Below are 21377 nucleotides of genomic sequence, written 5' to 3'. Positions count from 1 at the left end.
CTCTGCTCAGCGGGGAGCCTGCTTCCTCCTCTTTCTCTCTGCCTGCCTCTCTGCCTACTTGTGATCTCTGTCTGTCAATATATCCTTTTTGTTATGGAAATAATTTAGTCTAATGATGCTCTATTAAGCTATATGATATTACACTAATAACCTATCATTATATATATAATATTTAAATTATCTGTTGTTTTGTATTAAGGATGTGATATTTTCTCCTGAAAAGATGTTCAGGTTGCTTGTGACCAAAGAATTCAATACGAGATTCCATGAAGCAGCTAGTGTCCATTTGTTTTCTATTGGGAATAACCCATAGAAAGAATAAAGCTATTTAGGTCAATTCATTTTTTCTTACTACTTGTTGAACATCTACTGTGTTTAACACTTATTTATGTCACTGTAAATAATACCAAGGTGCATGACATTCAGTGGATTTAGAAGATGGTTAGAGAGATATTGCTTCTACATAAATATTGGAAATACAGTTGATAAACTAAATTCAAAGGAAGTTATACAGTTAAAGTAGACAAAGTGAATTCTCCTTTTGGCCAGGGAAGAATTACACTTCTGACAGTGCTTCTTTTTGGCTATGATTTTGCTTCATAAAAGCTTAAGAAGTTTGGTTATTCTTACCTTAAATGTTACATTTATTACCATTTATAATAATGAAACCAAGATGAAACATGGCTCTGTTACTAGCTTTCAGATTTAGTATTAGACACAGAACATTTTATAAGGAGCCTTGAGAAAGCTATTACTCCTTTGACTCATCACAGAAAGAATTAGAAGCCCTGTGCCAAATAAAAAGAAGTCTTATTTGAAACCAGGTATATTGTTCAAATACCTCGCCTCCAAATCTAATATCCCTGCTTTGTGCTATGTACCTAGTAGGTGATCAGTAAATTGTTACCGAATGAATGAATGCAGACATGTACAGATGATTCTGAGTTTCTGCCTGCTTACCTGTCTGTCTCAGTCTATTGGTCTATTTCTGTTGGACTGAATGTGAGCCTCCTCACAGTGGAATTATTACACATGGCACTGAATCTAGTGGTTACTTCCCTGAGAAATTCCATGAATTAAAGCCACTGGTAACTAGTTTAAATAAAATTCACATGAAACCCACCAATATTTTATGGATTTATACACACACACACACACACACACACACACACACAATTTACATATATTCTACAGAAAGATGGAGGGAGATAATAGCAATTTGCAGATGAAATTACTCCCATGGTTACTGGCATCTTGACAGTAGCTTATTTTTCATCTTTCCTGAACTAGGCGTGTAACTCCAGTTACTTCCCTATATCTGATAAACACTGGCAGCAAACAAATCCAAGTGCTTTTCTTGCTTATTTTTTTTTTCTTCTGTTAGAAACAGAAGGAATCAGGCAAAAAAATATTTTGTGAGAAAATAACAATTCCTGACTTGGTACCACCTGCTTAAATGTAAGCCAAAGGCCCCCAAATGATGCAACCCAGGAGTGTAGAAGAGACTGGTGGATGGGCTGTCACGTCTGGCTGATCTGATGTCAGAGCAGATCATGTGGTGCTCTGCGGGCCGCTGGGACTGGCCCGCCGAAAGCACATGGATTACAGTCTGAGGCTGTAATGGGAAAGTCGGCTCCCGGGCTGCTGTCTCATAGACACCAGCCTGCAGGGAAGCTGGGGGCTCTCCGATTTTCCCTGCTCCGGGGCCCCTCCTGCTGCGTGACTCACAGGCACAGTGCAGAGAGAAGCTGCTGCTCCCAGTAAGTCCTTAAAGAAGATCTTTATTCAGAGCGTTCTGGAAGCGGGGAGGAAGTGTGGGTGTGGATGGGGGTTACTGGAAGCCCTTTGTAGAACACTCTCCTAGGATCTGGGCTGGGCAGCGTGGCTTTCCATGCCATCCTGGAGTGGATAGGCAGCGGTGATGTGTACATGTCCCCCAGCCCTGATTTCGGTTTGTTCTCCACGGGATGTGTTTTTCTGAACTGCATTTTCTCTTTTTTGCAAATGTAGGATAGATTTGTGAGATCTGGTTAAAGTGAATGGATTTCAGATCCTCAGACCCTGGAGTGGTCTTGGCGTTCTCTGTATGGTAAGCAGGGAGAAGGGAGAAAGGGTGGTGTCTCTCTTAGTCAGAATCACTGTTTATGTTAAGATCTCGGCTGTGCCTGTGCTGGAGAAATATTTAGCAGTTGCCCCCTTTCCTGCTTTGGGTAAGTAGGTGATGGGAAAGAAAGCAGGGTAAGCCAGCGGTGAGAAGCATGTAGATATGAGGAATTACTGGTAAACTGAAATGCTGTTAATATATTGCTTTTTTAATGGTCCGTTGTATATTAGGTCATGTCAAGTGGTAGAACAGGTACCAGTAGTGGAGGGATGACCGAGTTCTCTCTAACCTTTTCCCAGCAAGCAAATTGCTTTTCCTGCGTTCAAGGCTCTGTTTAAGAGTAGTGAGAAGTGCAAACAGTGCAGATTTCTAAGCCCTGTTTTTTGTTGTTTTGCTGATAACAAGCATCACGTTTCCACTCTCATGCATCAGGAGAGATCCTCACCTCCGTGATGTTTAGGCGTGGCCTTTTTGGAGAGCAAGGGAATACATGCAGTAACATCTTATTGTTCCTTCTGGGCATATCACATTAAATTTGTTTTAGAGACTGAAAGTATGTGTGGCTGGAAGGGGCTATAAAGGGAAAATTAGGAGAAGAGATTGTTTATTTCTTTGGTACTTTCTGTGAACACTTGACAGAGTTTGAGGTCAAGGTGGAGGATATCTAATTGAAAGACATAAGCAAATCAATAATTGGGCTATGTCATTAAGCATCAGAAAATATTTACTCTTTTTTGTTTGTTTGTTTTCTTTGTAGGAAGAACCCTAGTCTTTTCTTTGAGTCTCTGCACAAACTGTAGGATTTGCAAAGCCTGTTTCTAGAAACATTTAGGCATTGAAGAAACTTTTGGGTAGGAAGGATGGTGGATGGGAGCAAAGACAGGATGCTTAGAGGAGATCTATTCTTTTTTATAGGCTTTTGCGATAAATGGCTTAAGTCACAGAACATCAAAAACAAAACAAAAAAAAAGATGGGTGGCTTGCCCCACCCATCGTGTTGTGAACATGGATTATTCACTTGCCATTTTATTCCAGTGAACTGCATAAGCACTAAGTACAGAGAAGGTTCTAATTCATCATTTGAGCCCCATGAAACAGAGTACAAGCAAATAAAATGGAGCCGTAGAAAAATGAAGATGCCCTCTTTCCTGCCCCACCCCATCCTGTTCTCCCTCCATATTGTTGAGTGAAGCTAGATTTATGCCAGGCAGGGTCCTTATTACTGTTCATAATTTTGTTAGTCATTTCAGAAGAGCTGACAAAAGGCACAGGCTATGCAGCTGGTACTTGCTGGAGGAGAGCGGCTTTGCACAGTGTGGGAAATGTTTTCAGAGGGCCTCTTACTGACCCAACCCAGACCACACCCCCTTTTTTGGCTCCCTGCCAAACACACTATCTCTGTAGGGAAGCCTGATGAACTGATGCCCATGCTTTGGCATGTTGATTATTTGGTTATAAAACCAAGGAGCTCTCATCTCTGCAGGTACACATCACCTGCTTCTCAGGGTAGAGACGCCAGTTTGTGGGAGTTTTAGAATTTCTTTTCTTCAAAAATTAATACCTTAGTATGAAAAAAAATAGAGGAAAATTATGCATTTCCCCATCTCACTCGCAAAAGCTCTGGCTAGTGTCTTTGTTTATTTTTTTCGTGTCTTCATCGTCATTTTTGGCAGGCTGTGATTAATGCATAGGGGGCATCTACACCCCAGATTTCTACTCTTCAGGGAAGGCTTATGCAGTTGGGGACTTAGAATTGGAACAGACCTTAAGAACTGAGAGTTTATCCCCTTATTTTACAGAAGGGAGACTGGCCTGAGTTATACAAGTGATGAGTGACAGAATCAGGACCAGACCTCAGCTCTCCTGACTTGGTGCACCTTTCCCAATCACATAACTTAAGGAGGAAGCATTTTCCTACAAAATTAGGTGTTTTTCTTTCTTTTTTAAATTTTAGGTTATTTTTCATTTTATTTAGCAGTGGTACTACTGGAACAGTAAAATCACTACAATTTCACTGTTCTTTCCCAAGAATATCTTGGACTAGGTTGGAAAGTCCCCCAAAAGAAAATTTACTTTTTATTTTTTTTAGGGGAATAGTGCATTCTTTCTGGGTGATGTGATGAGATCTCAAATACCTGATTATTATTATTATTTTTAAAGATTTTATTTATTTTATTTGACAGACAGAGATTACAAGTAGGCAGAGAGGCAGGCAGAGAGAGAGAGGAGGAAGCAGGCTCCCTGCTGAGCAGAGAGCCCGATGCAGGGCTTGATCCCAGGACCCTGGGATCATGACCTGAGCCGAAGGCAGAGGCTTTAACCCACTGAGCCACCCAGGCGCCCCTCAAATACCTGATTATTAGTTTTCCAATCTTGCCTTGCTGGGCATGTGGACCATTCTAATTAGTAAAGAAATCATTATTCAATTATAGCAAACAAATGCCATGGTAACACTGAGAAGCTTCTTCCCATTTCTTTCTTTTTTTAAAAAAAGATTTTATTTTAAAAAACTCTCTATATCCACATGGGGCTCGAACTCACATCCCTGAGATCAAGAGTCACGTGCTCCACCGACTGAACCAGCCAGGCAATCCTGTGTTTTCTGAGTCATATTAATATTCTTTCTTCATGCAAGCTCTGTTCATGGTCACAGATTTAAAATCATTTAAGAAATATTTCAGCATAGGGGCGCCTGGGTGGCTCAGTGGGTTAAGCCTCTGCCTTTGGCTCAGGTCATGATCCCAGGGTCCTAGGATGGAGCCCCGCATCATCCACATCATCAGGCTCTCTGCTCAGCAGGGAGCCAGCTTCCTCCTCTCTCTCTGCCTGCTTCTCTGCCTACTTGTGATCTCTGTCTGTCAAACAAATAAAATCTTAAAAAAAAAAGAGAGAGAGATTTCAGCTTAACTTTCTCTCTTTAGATTACTGCTAGACCTAAAAGAGATTTTCAAAAAATACTTGTTCATTGAATGATAGAGAATACAAAACATTACAGTGCCTGTTTAGGAGTATGTTAATATCTAAGAGGTAATGCAATGTTATGCTCTTCCATAATGGTATTAGAATATCCATCTGCTAATTACTCGGTCTAGATTTGGTCAGAGTGAGACTCATATATTTGTTTGAAATCAGTATAGATATGAATAAATGTCACATGTAATTCATCTATGCTAATGCTATTTGTAAAAGCACCAAACATGATTAGATTGGGTGTTGTTTAATTACATTTTTTAGAAACCTTGGCTATAATACCGAAGACCTCTGATTATATCCTTACTGTGTAATAACCAGTTTCTACTGGTCTAGTGAGGGCATCTTTTCATTCTAAACATTAAACTATAGTGATATATTGGAAGAAATTAGTTCTGGTGGCTTTGAGTGGTTTCAAGAAGAATAATTGGAGCACTGTTCCAAAGAGCCTCCACTCTGTAGCTCAGAAACAAATGGCTGCATGTGTGACATTTCTAAATGGTGACATCTTCAAGGAAGCCTCTGGCTGATTTCTTATTTTAAGTTTCAGGTTGTGTTGGGGAAAAAGAAAACAGAAAAGGCAATTTGGGCGTTAATATTTCTAATATGGAGAGACAAAGACTTCAGTTAAAGATACCACTTATTTTAAACGGATCTAACTAAGAGGAAATACAGAAACGATGGTCAGGGGAGTCTCAGTACAGTGAAAAGCTGCTGTCCTTGTTGTAAATTCCACTCTTTAAGGTCTTGGATGCCTTTAACTGGTTCCATTTAGGCAGAAAGCACAAGCGAATATCTCTTGTTGTAAACAAAGCAACAGATTTAAGTTAATGCTAATGTGTTCACAGCCAGAGCCAAAAGCTTTTCAGGGTTATTATAACACACTGGGCTCTTAGCCCATCCATCTAAATGTCTAAAGTAGACTAAAGTTATGGATCAGCCCATTGTATACACCATCCCACATGAGAGCCAGATGCTACTGTTTACTGTGCTAGTAACCTTGCCAGCTTCAATGTGAAATCTGAGATTACTGTTTGGGGTCAATGGAAGTTATAGATTGATTTCTTTGATCCTGAATTTAAGCTCCTACACACCAGTCTGTTTTGATTAATGATGATTTTTTAGAACAATCTCTTAAACTTAATTTACACCCAACTCTCTAAACTGTTTAGATGAAGGGCTTCCCCATGAAAATTGTGTTTATTTATTATCTTTTGGGTCTTTGGGTTTGATGTAGGGCTTCAGCATATTTTTTGTCCTTTGTCTTGATCATGGAAAAGAAGTCATGAAATTCTTCTTCTTCTTCTTCTTTTTTTTTTCAAGATTTTTATTTATTTATTTGAACAGAGAGAGAGATCACAAATAGGCAGAGAGGCAGGCAGAGAGGGGGAGGGGAAGCAGGCTCCCTGATGAGCAGAGAGCCGGATGGGGGCTTGATCCCAGGACCCTGAGATCATGACCTGAGCCGAAGGTGGAGGCTTAACCCACTGAGCCACCCAGGCGCCCCAAAAGAAGTCATGAAGTTCTGTTGCATAACACTGCACTTGAAAATACCACTACAACATGACTTTCAAGAAGATTTGGTAGAAATATTGTTCTGTGTATAATGACTTAGGAAAAGATTATCCATTGTCCTTGGTCAAAAAGAAAATTCCATCATTTAAAGCGCAGTATTGGGTTTAGTACATATTGTGAGATTTTTATTCCTTAATCTTTTTAAAAAATTTTTTTGAGATTTTTTTTTTTATTTGACAGAGATCACAAGTAGGCAGAGAGGCAGGCAGAGGTGGGGGGTGGGTGGGAGGTTGGGGGAGCAGGCTCCCTACTGAGCAGAGAGCCCAATGCGGGGCTCGATTCCAGTTCCCTGGGATCATGACCTGAGCTGAAGGCAGAGGCTTTAACCCATTGAGCCACCCAGGCACCCCTTTATTCTTTAATCTTTTTTTTTTTTTTAAGATTTTATTTATTTATTTGTCAGAGAGAGAGGAGCGAGAGTGAGCACAGGCAGAGTGGCAGGCAGAGGCAGAAGGGGAAGCTGGCTCCCCGCCAAGCAAGGAGCCCGATGTGGGACTCGTTCCCAGGACGCTGGGATCATGACCTGAGCCGAAGGCAGCTGCTTAACCAACTGAGCCACCCAGGCATCCCTATTCTTTATCTTAATCTTAATTTGATTTGTATGACGTTAAGGTGGTTTTTGAGAAAGTACTGTAAGTAATAATAATAGCAACGGCCATATGCTGAGCACTTCCCTTATAGTAATCCAAACGGAACTGCTTGTGTCTTGCTTTTTAGCAAAGAAATTCCACAAATCCTTTCATGTTAGTCGTTGAGAATAGCCATTGCTGGGGTTTTTGTTTGTGACACTTAAAAGTATACCCTTCGATGTGGTATTCAAGTGCTAATGAAAAAAATAGGCTCCAAAAGTTTCACAGGATTAGATCTTTTCTCATCTTGATGTTGGAATATCAATGCTGCAATTCATTACTTTTCCTTATATTTTAATATCATTGATTTAAAAAAACTTTACTTATTTATTTTTTATTAAAAAATTTTTAAAGCTTTTATTTATTTATTTGAGAGAGGGAGAGAGAGAGAGAGAGAAAGACAGTGAGTGCACAGAGGGAGAGGGAGAGGGAGAAGCAGACTCCCCCCCCTGAGAGGGGACCACTCCCCCCATCTGATGAGCTCCATCCTAGGACCCTGGGATCATGACCTGAGTTGAAGGCAGGTGCTTAACCGACTGTCATTGCCCCATCATTGGGTTTTATAATAATGGAAATATTAAACCATCCCTAATGAAGAATGAAGCTGTGTTGAAAGTAGATTTTGTACCATATTGCAGTCACAGAATTATTTTGTTTTGCTCAGAAAGGACTATTGCTCCTTAACATTGTACATTTTATGCTTACTAAAATGTTGTTGACATCCATATATGAACACATATTCTTTCTAGTTGTAAAGTTACTTATAGAATAATACTGCAGAATTTTAAACACCTGATTCTGATATTGTATGGTATTCAATTTCAGAATAAACTAAATTCTGTAAGAACATTTGGCTCAGATGTTACTAAAAATAATTGCTCTAAAATCTCACATGGGGAATAACATTCCATGGTTTTCTACTTGTTGTGCATTTTTGCTTTGTTTCCATTTGGGATTGAAAAGAAGAAATTTAGAAGAAATATTTTAAAAGGAGATGTGTTGGTGCTTTATAAGCTTCCGGTATGCTGCCCCAGTTAAATCTACATTATTGCTGTAAAGAGACTATATACTTGTGTTTAGGCACTAACCTGTTTAAATTATTTAAAATTTGATTTAGAAAAAGGCCAATCTCCCTAAAAATAGCTAGCACAGTATATGTTAGTTCATCAGTACTTAGCTAGACCAAGTAGTTTGGAAGGAGAGAAAATGACCCGTAGCACCTACGTAGTAAGGCAAGACTCATTTGGACATAGGACAGTTTTGAACGATGGTCTTATTTTCAGCTTGAATTACAAAAGAAAATAATAGAGAGAGCCTTTGCTCTACTGAGGAAAATCTTGGAATATAGACTTAGAAAAGGTTTGAGCCAGAATAAGCCAAACATGAAGTAGTAGGTAAAAGCAGATGACAGGAAACTGAAATGGCAGTCTTTTATTTTTTGTTTTAATTTTTATTTATTTAATTTTAAAAAGATTTTATTTATTTATCGACAGAGAGAGATCACAAGTAGATAGAGAGGCAGGCAGAGCGGGGAGTAGTCTCCCCTCTGAGCAGAGAGCCTGATTCAGGTCTCGATCCCAGGACCCTCAGATGATGACCTAAGATAAAGGTAGAAGCTTAACCCACTGAGCCAGCCTTGCACCCCTGAAGTGGCAATCTTTTAGACCACAGTAGCTCTCAAACCAGAACACTGGAATATTGGGTTGAATAGATGGCTGATGATTTCTGATTTTAGCGATATCATGGCAATTTTCCATCATAAATCTGGTAGAACACCAAAAAGTTGGATTAGCTGAAGCTGTGACTGATAATCACCGTTAATGATTAGTTCTGGAGATACTTGTTGCATCCAGGGGACTGTACTTTTTATTTATTTTTATTTTTTCCTTTGTGAATGATTTATTGTTTTTGAAAATACGATATATTATCCCAAATTCAAAAGATACAAAACAACAGATAAGTTTTCCTTCTTCCCTGGTACTGCAGTTCCCCTCCTAAAACTGCTGTTTTTAGATCTATGTGTCTCTTCTGGTTATTTTCCTTGACTTTATATACATATACCTATATAATCTTGTTAAACAGAAGTAGTTGCATACTACATATACTGCTCTGCTTTTTTTTTTTTTTTCCCCACTTAGTATGTCTTGGGTATTGTTCCATATCAGTACATACAAAGTTACCTTCTTTTAAAAATTTTTTTATTAAGGATTTATTTGAGAGAGAGCACATGCAAGTGAGGGGAAGGACAAAGGGAAAGGGAGAGAGAGAATCCCAAGCAGACTCCCTACTGAGTGTGTAGCCTGACACTGACATCAAGAGTCAGTCACTTACACGCAAATTCGTGAAGTGTTCCATATTTTTCCAACTTTTGTAGCAACATGGACGGGACTGGAAGAGATTATGCTGAGTGAAATAAGTCAAGCAGAGAGAGTCAATTATATGGTTTCACTTATTTGTGGAGCATAACAAATAGGATGGAGGACAAGGGGAGATGGAGAGGAGAAGGGAGTTGAGGGAAATTGGACGGGGAGGTGAACCATGAAAGACTATGGACTCTGAAAAACAATCTGAGGGGTTTGAAGGGGTGGGGGTGGGAGGTTGGGGGAACCAGGTGGTGGGTATTGGAGAGGGCACGGATTGCATGGAGCACTGGGTGTGGTGCAAAAATAATGAATACTGTTACGCTGAAAATAAATTAAAAAAAGAAAAAGATTAGCTGAGGAGAGAAAAAAAAAAAAAGTCAGTCACTTAACTGACTGAGCTACCCTGGTGCTCCCAAAGTTACCTTCTTCTGGAAACAAATGTTTTGTGAATAGTTTAAAACATATATAAAATTAGATTGTATAATAAACACACAGGTATCTATTACCCAGTCTCAATAGACATAAAAATATTTTGACAATCTTACTATATATTAAACAATATTAAGGGATTTATCATTAGTTTTGTTAGGTGTGATTATAGCCTAGTAATTATATTGAAAAGGATTTTCCTTATTGATTAGAGATGCATGCTTATGTATTTATGAGTGAGATGATATGTTGTCTGATGTTTGGGATTTACTTTGAAATTTACCCGAAGAGGGACATCTGGGTGGCTCAGTCAGTTAAGCCTCTGCCTTCAGTCAGGTCATGATCCCAGGGTCCTGGGATTGAGCCCTACATCAGGCTCTCTGCTCAATGGGGAGCTTGCTTCCTCCTCTCTCTCTGTCTCTCCACTCCTGCTCTTTCTCTCACTCTCTGAAATAAATTAATAAAATATTTAAAAAAATAAAACATACCAGAAGAAAAAAAAAATGTGCAGGAGGAACATCTTAAACTAAGATTGCCAAAATGTTGAAGTTGGATGAATGCAAATTCATTATTTCTCTTTTATTATGTATGTTGGAATAATTCCATAGTAAAAAATACATTTGCTAATTTGTTTTCATTTATAGCTCCACCTTTTTCTCAGGAGCATTTTAAAGTGAATCTTAAATATCACATAATTTTACCCGTAGATACTTTAGTATGTATTTCTAAGACAGAACTTAAAAAAATCACAATACCTTTGTCACATCTCAGAAAATTAACAGTAATTCTTTTTAAAAAAAGGTTTATATATTTATTTTAGAGAAAGAGAGGGAGAGAGAGCACACCAGTGAGGAGGGGGAGGGGGAGAAGCAGAGGGAGAGGCAAAGGGAGAGAGAGAATCTGCCAGCAGACTCCCTGCTGACAATGAAGCCTTCTTCAAAGTCCCATTCCAGGACCCTGAGATCATGACCTGAACTGAAAATAAAAGTCAGCCACTTAACTGACTGAGCCACTCAGGCGCCACAACAATAATTCTTAATATAATCCAGAATCCAGTCTATTTTTCAGTTTCCCTGATCTCTAAAGTATCTTTTAATAGTTGTTTTATTTGAATAGGGAGTCAAATTGGGTCCACATATGACATCCATTAGAATTCACTTAAACTTTAGTATTTCTTTTCCTTAAGAAGAAGTCATTCATTTATTTAAAAAACTAGATTTTTTTTATCCTGTAGAAGACCCCACTTTCTGGATTGGACTGTCTCCTCCAGGTGCTATTCCACTTGTTCCTCTGTTCCTTGTATTTGATGTTTGACGAAGTTCATACTGAATATTTTGGCAAGAATTCTTTCTAAGTGGTTCTTGTTTCTTGCTGTATCACCTTGGGAGACTCATGCATCTCATGTTTCACTTTGAGCAATTCGAAGATTGAACAGAGGATTTGGGTGGTATCAGCCCGATCTGCCTGTATAAAGTTTCCCATTAATGTTTCACCAAATGTTTTTGGCATCCAATGATTCTGTTTGCTTTAGTCCATTATTCCATTAAGGGTTGTAAATTGATTTTCTGATTCTTCCATTCATTTTGCATTTATTACCTGGGATTGTTCAACAAAGACATTTCCCTCACCAACTTTTTGATTAGTCTAAATAGAGTTGATATATTCTTTTTAAAGGCCATATAGCATTTTATTGTAACATAATTTAACTTGTCCCCTATTTATGGGTATTTAGAATTTTTTTAAGTAAACTTTACTGTCAATGTGGGGCTCAGACTCACGACCCCAAGACCAGGAGTCACATGCTCTACCAAGTGAGCCAGCAGGCACCCCTTAGAATGTTTCTTTTGCTCTTTCTTTATTTAAATATTTTTCTTACTTTACCACCTCATATACTTATGTATTTATAGTGAAGAGTAAACTATGGAATTTTTAGAGAGTTATGTTTTAATTGAAAAATAGTTGGATTTTTACTTTCTGCAATGTTAGTTTAGTCTAAATATGAGAGTTAGAGTCAGAGAGACCTGTATTTTAATCCTGGATCTCTTACTAATCATAGGAACTTGGGCAAGTTCCTTTTTCTTTCTAAGCCTCATATCCTGGGAATAATAATAATATCTGACTCCTTGATTGTTTTAAGGAGTAAATAAAATAAAAGTAGAACAAATCAAAATGCTTGGTACAGTACCTATCATACATTGAGTGTTGAATAAGATGAACTTTTTGTTAGTATTTGAGGATTAAATGAAATAACACATGCAAAGTCCATTATATAGGATCTGGCAATTAGATGCTCAATAAATAGGGCTATTCTTTTCCCTTTCTTCACTTTTCCCCTAGTAATGAAGATTGTTCTTTCTCCTGATTGTTTTCAGGAATTTGAGGGAGGGGGAAGAAAAGATGTTAGCTGCCCCCGCGTATCTGGGTGGCTCAGTTGGTTAAACATCTGCCTTTGGCTCAGGTCTTGATCCCAGAGGTTGCGATTGAGTCCTGAGTCTTCCGGCTCCCTCTCCCTCTGCCTTCTCCCCCCTGCTCCCCCACCCCCGCCACGCCCCGGCTCGTGCTCTCTCCTTGCCAAATAAATAAATAAAATCTTAAAAAAAAAAAAAAAAGATGTCAGCTGCCCTCAGCTTTTTGCTGAGAGAGGTCATTCTGTAATTCTGCTATTAGCCTTTCTGGAGACTCACCAGGAATCCTTTGGGTCAGCTCCCTATCCTAGGAAGCAGTCTTGCATACTAAGAAATGCTAATTTTCAGGTCATCTCAGTCCAGAAAGAAGCAGGTAGAATGCAAACAACACTGCATTTTAACTTTGAGCTGTGGAAATAGTGTTTCTTCTCTCTTGCCCTCCCTGCCTCATCCATGGTTTCCAGTTCAGTTTTAGGATTAAAAAGTTTAGCCTGATGTAGCTCTGTGTCTGTTTGATTCCCTGTTCTCTGTCTAAACTCCGTGTGGGAATTAAAACTAAATAGAGTTGCGGTGCCTGGCTGCTTTAGGCAGTCAAGTGTGCAACTCTTGAAACTGGGTTGTGAGTTTGAGCCCCACATTGGATGTGGAGATTACCTAAAAAAACCAAACCAAAACAAAACAAAAAACTAAATGGAATCATGACAAATTAATCTTTCTTTTTTTATTTTTAAAGATTTTATTTATTTACTTGACAGACAGAGATCACAAGTAGGGAGAGAGGCAGGCAGAGAGAGGGGAATACAGGCTCCCTGCTGAGCGGAGAGCCCGATTCGGGGCTCGATCCCAGGACCCTGGGATCATAACCCGAGCCGAAGGCAGAGGCTTTAACCCTCTGAGCCACCCAGGTGCCCCAGAACATCTGACTCTTGATTTCAATTTGGATCACGATTTCAAGGGTGAGATCAAGCCCTGAGCTAAGCGTGGAACCTGCTTAAGATTTTCTCTCTCCCTCTCCCTCTGTCTCTCCCTTAACCCAAACTCCCTCTTAAATAAATAATTAAATCTTAAAAAAAATGATAAATGCTATCTGATGTATTAGTTAGGATTTGGACCGTCACAAACTCTCACAGAATGGCACTACTCCTTAAGTAAAATGTTATAGTATAAAGCAGAGGAAAAAGATCAAGAACAGGGAGACTGCTTACGTTTTCCATTATCTTACGATTAAACCATGACGAGTTCGTTCAGATTTCATGACCAGCTTTAATAATGATTCATGTCTGCTCTTCATCTTGGGTACAGAGGTTATTTTCTTTTAATTGAAGAATGACTTAAAAAATTATATGTAATAGTTGAAATTTTGTCTTGCTTTTTCTCTGTGCCTGGGACTGCTTCAGGGGGAAAACCTCATAAACATGCCTATTTTTCTGATCTTTCTCTGCTAGTTTTGCACTCCTCCTTGTATGCTGGGCAATGGATTGCTGTTACCAACCTACAAAGGAAAGTGTTTTTTCTCCTGCTCTGACATATTCATTCAACAGTAATTTATTAAACGACTATTAGGTGCTTGGTCTGGTGCCTCGTGCTGTAGGTACAAAAATGAGTAAGACATGGTCTCAGTGTTACAGCTTGGCACAAACTGGGTTCCCCGAGTATGCTCTGTGGTCTCTCTTGGGGCCCTACCTCAGCTTGTTGAGTAAGACTCTTGGGATAGGCTTAGGAATCTGAATTTTTATCGGAAGAGTCTTAAGCATTGTTCCAGAGCATGAAGTCAAGTGGTTCATGGGAAGAGTTGTAGCTAGTGTACAACGTGTTGCTTGCTTTGGAGAGAGCTTTCTACTCAGTATTAATACTTCTGGGAGGGTCCTCAGGAGGGAAACACCTTCCTGGCTTGAAGGAGTTTCCGTTGTAGGAGGTAGGCCGAAGGGTTAGTAGAAAGCCTTCTGGTAATGGTGTGAGTTCTTTCAGAAAATCATGACCCTGGATTGAGGGGCAATGATCTGGGTTAGGTTGGGAGGATAAGGGCCAAGGATTTAGTTCCCAAGAGGATTTGTAATTTTGCTCCCACAGAGTCCAAGGGGGAGAATACAGCTAACAGCTAATGTTGTGAGGGTTCATTGAAGCAGAGAAAAATGCAGAGATAGAATTATAAGATCTAACACATATACAGTATCTTGCTATGCCTTGCTTCTGTTTCAAGCACTTTGTATATGTTAATTCATTCAATCCTAACAACAAATTTATGACGTAGGTGCCAGTCCTCCCGTCTTCATTTTACAAATGAAGACACAGAGAGGTTATGTAATAGTTAAAGTCCTCTAGCAGAGCCAGGATTTCAACAGTTAGGTGTGGAGCAGAATATAAGCTCATCACCATGGCAGCCCCTGCCTCTCAGAAGCATCGTGGCTGGAAATGGCACGAACAGAAGTATACACCTTCCATACGGTTCTCCATGAGCATTGACGTCTTTCAGCTCGTCACCGAATAATACCCATCCTCCCTCATGGGCCACATGAGGAACATTTGTGGAAACCCTGACAGCTGCCCTCTTAAATGCCTTCAAGCCTGGTTCTTCTGCTTTAGAGAAGAAATAATGTGCTTCTTTTGTTGTTACTTTGTAATCTAGATGCATGTTACAGAAGATCTGGTCCTTCATTTCACCGCTTGGAGTGAAGACTGGGTGTACTTTTTTTAGAGACAAACCCACAGCATCTTAGCCTTTAAGCAAGTGTGTGATATATAAAAAAGAAATGTGGCAGGGCCTATTTAGAAGGATAAACAACTTCTCAGTTTTTTAAATTTGATTTTAATATCAGATTGGGTATTTAAAGGCTTTTGTGTCTGTATTCAGTAATATGATAATTATTAACAAATATAAAAAATGGTAACAAGGAAGAAGACCTTTTTTTCTTTTTAAAAGATTTTATTTATTTATTTGACAGACAGAGATTGCAAGTGGTCAGAGAGGCATGCAGAGAGAGAGGAAGGGAAGCAGACTTCCTGCTGAGCAGAGAGCCCGATGTGGGGCTCCATCCCAGGACCCTGGAATCATGATCCTGAGCCAAAGGCAGAGGCTTTAACCCACTGAGCCACCCAGGTGCCCCCGAAGAAGACATTTTAACTGCTCTCGAACTTCTGACATGAAGAGTTATTTAACTTGAATTCTTTTTTTTTTTTTTAAGATTTTATTTATTTATTTGATGGAGAGACACAGTGAGAGAGGGAACACAAGCAGGGGAAGTGGGAGAGGGAGAAGCAGGTTCCCCACTGAGCAGGAAGCCCTATTTGGGGCTCGATCCCCAGAACCCTGAGATCATGTCCTGAGCCAAAGGCAGACGCTTAAGTACTGAGCCACCCAGGCACCCCTTGAATTCTTTCTCAGGAACTATATAACCTATTGCATCTTGTACCAGATGACTGAGACCTGGCTTATAAACTGATCTAAAGACCCCCTGAATCAGAAGCAAGTCAATGAACTGTAAGACTTCTCTCTCTCTTTTTTTTTTCTTTTTTTTTTTTTTTTGAAATTTTGCTCCAGTGGCCTGGCAACGTAACCTTTTTTTCTGTTCTATTTGTTGAAAGAGCTATAGCCACAAAACATTATCTTACCAACCAAATCATTCTCAGATACAGGTTTTTTGCATACACTCAGCCAGTACCCTTGCCTATCTGTGCTAGCTCTGGTAGATTTCCTGAAGGGCACGGTTATTTCTGGCTGTGGAAAGATGTGTAAACCTCTCCTAAATCAGGAATTGCTGTAGACTCCACTGAATATCCAAACCCTAAGGAATTTCATTAGTTTAAATCTAATTATTTTTTATTAAAAGTAGTATGTGATTCCTGGGCACCTGTGTGGCTCAATCGGTTAGGCATCTGCCTTGGGCTCAGGGCATGACCTCAGGGTCCTGGGATGGAGTTCCCCCTGCTCTACAATGAGTCTGCTTCTTCCTTTGCCTCTCCCCGCACTCATTTTTCTCTTTTCCTCTCTCTCTCTCTCAAATAAAAATAAATGAAATCATAAAAAAAAAGAAAAGTATTTGCTTTTTGTAAAAAAATTCAATAGTGTAAGACATGTTTGAAGTAAAGGTGAATGATCCTCACCTCAGATTATTTTTAGTGTCAACAGATACTTGCTGCTTCTTTTAAAATAACATTCCTAGGGGTGCCTGTCTGGTTCAGTTGTTAAGCGTCTGCTTTCAGCTCAGATCATGATCCTGGGGTCCTGAGATCCAGCCCTGCATTGGGCACCCTGCTCCACAGGAAGCCTGCTTCTCCCTCTCCCATTCCCTCTGCTTGTGTTACCTCTCTTGCTGTCTCTCTCTCTCTGTCAAATAAATAAATAAAATCTTAAAAAAAAAAAAAACAAAAAACATTTCCACTGAAGAAAGCAATAGTTTCAACTTGTGATGAATAGAGTTAGAATTCCTGAGTAATTACTTTTAATTACTCAAAGATTATATTAGTTTCTTATTGCTCCTGTAACAAATTTCCACAAATCTAGTGGCCAACACAAAAGCATTACTTTATATCCTGGAGATCAGAGGTCCCCAAATGGGTTTCACTGGGCTGAAACCAAGGTGTTGGCAGGGCTGTGGTTCCCCTAAAGACTTTAAGGAAGGTTTTGTTTCTTTGCCTTTTCCAAATTCTAGAGGTTACCTGCATATCTTGGCTCCTGACCGCATCCCAAAGAATGTCACTCCAACCTCTGGTTCTGTCACCATATGTACTTCTTCCTTGTTGACCCTCTTGTCTTTCTCTTGTAAGAATCTTACATGGATGATTTTTCCATCTCAAAATCCATAGTTTTTTTTGTATTTTATTTTATTTTATTTTATTTATTTGACAGAGAGAAACACAGCGAGAGAAGGAACAAAGCAGAGGGAGTGGGAGAGGAAGTAGGCTTCCCACTGAGCAGGGAACCTGATATGTGGGCTCAATTCCAGGGCCATGGGATCATGACCTGAGCCGAAGGCAGAGGCTTAATGACTGAGCCATCCACGAGTTCCTCAAAATCCTTAGTTTAATCACATCAGGAGAATCCCTTTTGCCATATGTGGTAACATTCACAGGTTCCAAGAATTAAGATATGGATGTCTTTGGGGAGAGGGCATTATTAAGCCTACCGTAGAGATGTACAACTTGTTGCTAAGGGATTTTGTATGGAAGAGATGCATATTAAATTAGCACTTCTCCTTCAACTCTTCTTTTTGTTTTCATCCAAATGCCAGAGGCTCCATTATGGTCTTGGTTTTGATATATTTGAGAACACCTGACAGTGATGTGAAGAGGGTCCTAGAGCAACATTTTCCAAACTGAAGCTCTCGTGGTGCATGAAATGTTAAGAGATACTCCATGTTAAAAATTGTTCTGCATCAAATAAGATTTAAAAATATTGAATGCTCTATCCCACCCATTTTCATCTTTGATATACATTAGCTTATGAGTAAGGTCCTGTAAATTCTTGCTGTTGTCTGTGATTCCAAATGTATTTTATAATGAAATCTTTTATTTCTCTCTTTTTTCTTTCTTTTTTAAAAGAATGCCTGATAATGATCTTCTCAAGGAAACCAATGTGTTATGTTTGGGAAATGTTGTCTTTTTTTTTTTTTTTTTTTTAAGATTTGTCTTAAATCTTTTTTTTAAAGATTTTATTTATTTATTTGACAGAGATCACAAGCAGGCAGAGGGGCAGGCAGGGTTGGGGTGCAGAGCAGGCTCCCTTCTGAGCAGAGAGCTGGATGTGGGGCTAGATCCAGGGACCCTGAGATCATGACCTGAGGCGAAGGTGGAGGCTTAACCCACTGAGCCACCCAGGCACCCCAGAAATGTTGTCCTTAGTACATCTTTCATTCTAAAACTTTACTATATTGCCCTGAAAAAAATAAATAAAAGGGTATATTTAAGGTGATTCTAATTATCTCCTAAATGGCATCTTTCCTATTTTATCTTATTTCTCTGCTACCTGTTTTGAATTTAGTTTCTTTAGATTTGAAAGCAACCGATTTTAATAATTTGAATCAAAGTTAAGAATAGCTTTATATTTCTATAAATAAATTTGAATAATATTACATGTAAGCAAAAATCTTGTGACTATGACAGCACAAGCAAAATTATTTTGAAGAGTAAGATAATGTCAATGTTTTTCAAGATGTGAAGAAAAATATACTATTGTGACTGTCTCAGAATTATAGGACTGGCACACATGAACTTTTTTAAAAAATTGCATTTATCCTTTTCCTATTTGGGGAAGATACTTCCTTTAACATGCTCCACAATTGTACTTCAGAGTGAATGCTGGTTCACCTCAGAGCTCCCCACAATTGTGTGAAGACACCTTCAGCCTCCTCTTTTGGGTTCGTGATCAGATAGCCCTTAGCGTGGGTTGACAGTTCAATCTTTGCCAGATAAGACTTTTTTTTTTTTTTTTTTAAGTAAGCTTTGGAAGTAGGCTTTAAAAACAATTTTTTTTTTAAAATTTTATTAGCATATAATGTATTATTAGCCTCAGGGATACAGGTCTGGAATGGCCAGGTTTACACACTTCATAGCACATGCTTTCCCCAATGTCCATAACCCTACCACCCTCTCCTTACCCACCTCCCCCCAGCAACCAAGTTTATTTATTTATTTTTTAAGTAAAGCTTGAATTCATGATTCCAAGATCAAGAGTGGCATGCTCTACTGACTGAGCCAGCCAGGCACCCTGCAAGAAAAGACTTTAATTGCACTTTCTTTGTCCCTTTCTTATGACACTAATTATATTTTCTGATACTCTGTTAGTTACATACATGTAATGGCTTATATGCCCAAAGTAGAGGTTTTTTTTTTTTTTAAAGATTTTTATTTATTTATTTGACAGACAGATCACAAGTCGGCAGAGAGAGAGAGGAGGAAGCAGAGAGCCCGTGGCGAGGCTCGATTCCAGGACCCTGGGATCATGACCTGAGCCGAAGGCAGAGTCTTTAACCCACTCAGCCACCCAGGTGACCCCCAAAGTAGACTTCTTAAGGGTAGGGGCCATCACTGTATCTTTCACGGTGACTGGCTCAGTGCTTCCCACTCTGTAGGAACTAAACGAATATTTGTCAATGGATGACTCAATCAGTGAATGAATGCATTAACTCAGGTTGGAAATATCACAATACAATCACCCATCAGTTGATCTACCCATTTATGTCCTTCCCTCATTAACATTTGGGGAAACTCACATAGATATATATATATATATAAAATATGGAAAAAGCTAAATGAATAATAGGTAATATAACTAAGGCCAAGGAAGGATAAGGGTTAGAAAGTAACACTTACTTTTTAGTAAGATATAGAAGTGAGCCTAGTTCTGGAAAACATGTGCCATAAAATCTAATGCATTTGTAAGGGGAGGACATTAATTTGATAGTAAGCTTAGGAAGAAGTTGATTTTTTGATTTTCAGTATCTAGACAATTTTAATGTCAGTTGCTGACACGAAACATAGTTGTTCCTAGAGTGAGGATCGGAGAAAAATTCTTCCCACGGGATATCAGAAGGAGTTTACTGAACAATAGAAAGAATATTATATTCAACTCATCTTTACACTAAACACAGGAGTGCATTTCAGAGAGAGTTTCTTATATTACCCTTGGTTTCTACTGATAGCATCCTCATCACCACGGCATAACCAAATAAGGAGTACAGCTGTAGAAAGGGATAAACAGTGGTTCAGGAACTCCTATTATGCTAAAAAAAAAAAAATAGCAAAAACAGCTATCAAACTTTTTTTCCCCTAATCTCTAATTAGCAGTTAATGTGGGTATAAAATTTCACTAGCAGAGAAAAGAAACTAGTACAGAATAACGTAACATGAATTGCCTAATTGTTAGAATAAATAAACTGTAATCAGTCTTTTTAATCACTTTTCTGAAGGTGGGGCTCAAATATTGGTGACCATTACTTAAAGTGTTGGTTGCCTTTTCTTTGTATAAGATACTACAGAGCGCAACAAATCAGACTAACTGTTAAACAAAAGGGAAAAGTCCGTGAAACTTAGACTCTATTTCTTCCTTAGGTTGCAATTTAAGTTTCTTTTCAGTAGAAGGAAACTGACTCTAGTGAGAATTCACAGATACCAATTATCCCAGAAAATGATGACTTAAAAGGAAGGTGTGAGAATAGAAACCAATTAAAGAAGGGCAGGCACCTGGAGCCCTCTCTAGGGAAAGGGAAAGTTGGATGGAAGTGTTGTAACTGCAGGGATGTGATAGATGAAAATAGCACGTCTTCTGGGAAATTAACTGACACTCACTCCCCTTCTTATTTGTGGACTGGATACTGCCAGCATGTCCCAGAGGCATCCCCAGTGTCGGTTTAGAAATACCTGTCAACACCCATCAATTTACTGAAAAGAGTTTATGAGAATGTGGGATTCCCAATAGTTATTTTTAAATCTTGGGTATTTTCTTGGAATGTTGTCTTAACATTGGAGGTTCTGGGGACGTCTGGGTGGCTCAGTTGGTTTGACGACTGCCTTTGGCTCAGGTCATGATCCCGGAGTTCCGGGATTGAGTCCTGCATCGGGCTCCCAGCTCCATGGGGAGTCTGCTTCTCCCTCTGACCTTCTCCTCGCTCATGCTCTCTCTCACTGTCTCTCTCTCAAATAAATAAATAAAATCTTTAAACAAACAAACAAACAACAACAACAACAATAAAAACCATTGGAGGTTCTGAGGGTAGGATAAAAACTTGCTGGACCTCTTTGACCTGACTTCTGGTGTTAGGGCTGATAAGGGTGTCCAGCCAGATCAAGGATGGCAAATAAGCCTTCTCACTTGGTTTCTAATTCTTTTGAGTCACCATCACTTTACACTGACTGACATTTAAGGGTTTTGTTAAGTTTGTATAAGAAATTATAATCCTAACCTGCG

General features: G+C 39.1%; 1 protein-coding gene across 5 annotated transcripts in view; it reads left to right on the top strand.

The window, feature by feature from the left end:
• ANK2 (ankyrin 2) overlaps positions 1-21377 on the top strand; it is a 661731-nt gene that overhangs the window by 100786 nt on the left and 539568 nt on the right. Inside the window, exon 1 of one of the 5 annotated variants that reach the window (XM_082727901.1) lies at positions 1593-1760. The exons of the other annotated variants lie outside the window; for them this stretch is intronic. The gene's annotated coding sequence lies outside the window, so the exon portion shown is untranslated. Of the gene's footprint in view, positions 1-1592; positions 1761-21377 lie in introns of those variants that run through there. 5 annotated transcript variants of the gene reach the window in all.

Source organism: Mustela nivalis (genome assembly GCF_964662115.1).
Source record: "Mustela nivalis genome assembly, chromosome: 4".
NCBI classification, from domain to species: Eukaryota; Metazoa; Chordata; class Mammalia; order Carnivora; family Mustelidae; genus Mustela; species Mustela nivalis.
This window is presented reverse-complemented; position numbering and strand designations above follow the sequence as displayed.